The sequence below is a fragment of the Myotis davidii genome, unplaced genomic scaffold (assembly GCF_000327345.1).
Source record: "Myotis davidii unplaced genomic scaffold, ASM32734v1 scaffold115, whole genome shotgun sequence".
Taxonomy (NCBI): domain Eukaryota; kingdom Metazoa; phylum Chordata; class Mammalia; order Chiroptera; family Vespertilionidae; genus Myotis; species Myotis davidii.
Window position 1 is genome coordinate 2,234,942 of NW_006291010.1, and position 3,605 is coordinate 2,238,546.

Genomic DNA, 3,605 nt, shown 5'->3' on the forward strand with positions numbered 1-3,605 from the left:
ATCAAACTTGTTTTCTGATTGCTTTATGGTCACCCATTCCAAATGGTGAGGTACCTTGGTGGTAGGTATATACTGGCATTGAGAAACTTAGGATGTACACTTTCAATTCAGTTATTTAAGTATTGATTATTTAAGCACTTTCCTAAGGACACTCACATGCTCCTTGAAGCTTAACACAGGCAATGTTATTGTATTTGCACAAAATAGCCTGTGAAATGTCATGATAAAGCTAAAATAAAACTTAAAAAGCAGGGTAAGGGGACTTCAAGAAAAAAAGAATTGCATCAAAGATCAGTTAATACGTGAATTATGCTTTAGGAATACGTGAAGAGAGGTATGAACCCTATCTTTGCATTTACTGTGAAATTCAGCTGTCATTCCATTACACTCTAATAGTAGATCTCTGGAAAAGAACAACCATACAGAAAGAAGACAAGAAATATGAGAACATTTTCATCTCAACTGCTTGTGTGTTTCAGCAGTAATAATAATAGCTACTAATCCTGTATTATATATTTGAAAGTTACTAAGAGAATAGATTTTTAAAGTTCTTATCACAAACAGTAACAAAACATAACTATTTGAGGTGATGGATGCTAACTAAATTATAGTAATCATTTCACAATATATACATATATCAAATCATCATGTTGTACATCCAAAAGTTATATCTCAATAAAACTAGGGAGAAAATAATACCTACTTCTATTGAGAGCGTCCTATCTGCTTCCAATGTTTTAACTGCTTTATGCACATGAACTTAGTAATTCCAATAGGCTTAGGTCCTAGGCATCTTTATCCCCGTTTTACAAATGAGATGATTAGATTAAAAATGTACTGAAGGTCACACAGTTAATAAGTGGTCAGTCAGGCCAGGATTCAGCTTCAGGTATGTCTGATACCTAATCCCATACACTTAACCTCCCAGCTTTTAAGTTCTGTGCTTTATAGTCAATTCAATTGTTTCTCATGATTGACCAACATAACATCCACTTGCTCCAAATAGGTCTTCCCATTTGCAGTCAGTCCCCATCCCACCCCCTAGGCCTGGGCAAACACTGATCTGCTTTCTGTCACTGCAGTTTTGTCTGGAATGCCATATAAACGGGGCGAACAGTTGGAAGTCTGTTGTGTCTGGCTTCTTTCATGTCGCATAAAGCTTTTGAAATTCATCAATGCTGTTGCTTGCACATGATGGTTATTTTTCCTCTCTTTTCTTTTATGCCACTCTACCAATCTCCCATCTTAAATGCAAAATACAATGAAACAAAATAAATATAGGAATAAAAAAGTAAACCTCCGGGGACGCCACAGCCTCCCTCCAGCCTCCCCTATCTCTCTCCTCTTTGTAGCCAAGCTTTTTGAAACAATCAGCCTTTCACTTTCTCCCCTCTGACTCATTCCTCAGTCCATTGCATTCTGGTTTCAGCCCCATCCCACCCCTGAAACAAGCTCATGAACAACTCCCCTTTGACTATATCCATGGACAGTTCACCTTTATCTTTCTTAGCGTTTTAGCCACATTTGATGCTATTAAGCACTCCTCCTTTAAAACTCTCCCGATTCTCTTCTTTCCTCTCTGACCCCACCTTCTCAGCCTCCCTCTCAATATGCTTTTAACATAAGTGCTCCCTGGGGTGTAAGTCCTAAGACCTCTGTTGTGGTCACTTGCATCCCCTTCCTGGACAATTTCAACTATCCCCATCTCTCTAGCTCTGATCTCTTTCCTGAAGTCCAGACAAATGTATGCTTCTGTCTAATAAACATCTGCATTTGAATGTCCCATAGATATCTCAGAATCATATATTCAAAATTAAACTCCACGTTACAATGCCCCCCTCAAAAAAACAAACACACAAAACACCAAAATTGTTCCTCCACCTGTTCCCAGTTTTAGTAAATGGTTTTAGTATCAACCATTTGTCCAAATAAAAAGTTCATGTTCAATAAATCACCAAGAATAGTCAATGCTACCTCACAGATCTCAGAATCTGTATATTTCCCTCCATTCTTACTATCAACCCCAGCTCTAGCCACCATTACATCGCCCCGTGAGCACAGTGCTGCCCCATCATGTTTTCATCACTGTGATTTCTCTAAAACATAAATCTGATCTTTCATCTTCCTGTTTAAAAGTACATAGTGTCTCAATCCCAAGCTCCTACGAAAGCAAAGACCTCCACGACTGGGCCCGATGACATTCCCTGGCCCCAGCTCACCTCCTCAGTGTTTACAGATAATCAATATCTTAGGTGTCAGCTGCTTGGGAGAGATCACCTGACTGTCCCTTGGGTCCTAAACAGAAGAAACAAGGAATGTAAGGAGTGACAGGTTCTTGGCCATTTCTTCAGAGGCTGGGTCTTGGCGATGACTGAGCTACTGGTTGCTGTCTGCTTCAGAGGAGAAGGTAAGTCCCCAATGCAAAGGCAGAGGAGCTGTGTTCAGGCAGCAGTAGAACTTCCAAAGGAAGAGAAAGACAAGACAATGGGAAGAGGAGAGAAGCTCTCAGAGACCCCATCTTAGAAGTGTGGGGCTCAGATCAATCTACAGAGCCTCCCTTGCTCTGTCCCATATTTTGGAAGGTTTGGTCAAAAGGCTTCTAATGGGGACGAAAGCATTACTGAACTCAGAGAACTTCTCATTGTCAGCAAGAGCATCTTTTAAATCGGCCAGCTTGGGTTTGGGGGTCCGGCAAAGAGAGCCCATGGCGCAGATGCCACTCCCTTCTCAGTTGTCTGACTGGAAACAAGGACCAGAGATCCGAAGTGAGCTTGACTTTGAGTTCAGTTTATCATTGAGTGTTTGCAGTTACCGGCTTTCTCTCAGGATGCCTTCCTACATCACACCCCAACTCCTCTTCTCTGAGCAGAGTTATTTCTTTGTAGAAGAGAGTCGATTACCAGACATACGACCATCTGACCAGCGCCGAGTTAACTGGGAGGCAAAATAGACACACATTCTGGCCTTCTGCAAATCAGGAGCACCCAAAAAATTATTTTTAAAGAATTTGGTTAGGATTCCCAAGAAAAGATCTCAAAACAGTCATGGTAGGAAAAATGATTCCCCCCCCCCCACCCCACCTCCCATTTTACACTAAGGAAGGTGAGTATTGGTGAGGTTAGGTGGCTTGCCCAAGAACAGGTAATTTGTCCAAGGTCAGGTGACTTGCCTGAGACCCGGTGACTTGCTCAGGATCACACTATTGAGCTAGTATCAAATCCAAGATTGAAAACCTGGTCTGACTTTGGGATAATATTTTTTTCCACAATATCACACGTGGTTCAACAGCTGTGCATAGTCCCCTTCCTCGCCTCTACTCCAAAACAGCAGACACACCCCACTGTGGAACTTGCAAAATGCTTCGGAATAATCAGAATCTGTGATTGTACCACCCTCCTCTTACAGAGTTGGTTCATGTCGTTTCCTCCTCTTTGGGGGAGGTGGGATTGTAGAGAGACTGATGACTTCACTGTAGCGCATCCAGTGAGTCAGGGACTGAGCCAACTCCCCGGATTTGTCTTTCTGTTCCTGAGTCAGCTGGGCTGGTCAGCCTCCCACGCTGTAAACACACCACAGAGCAGGGAAAAAATGAGTCTGCTTATGTA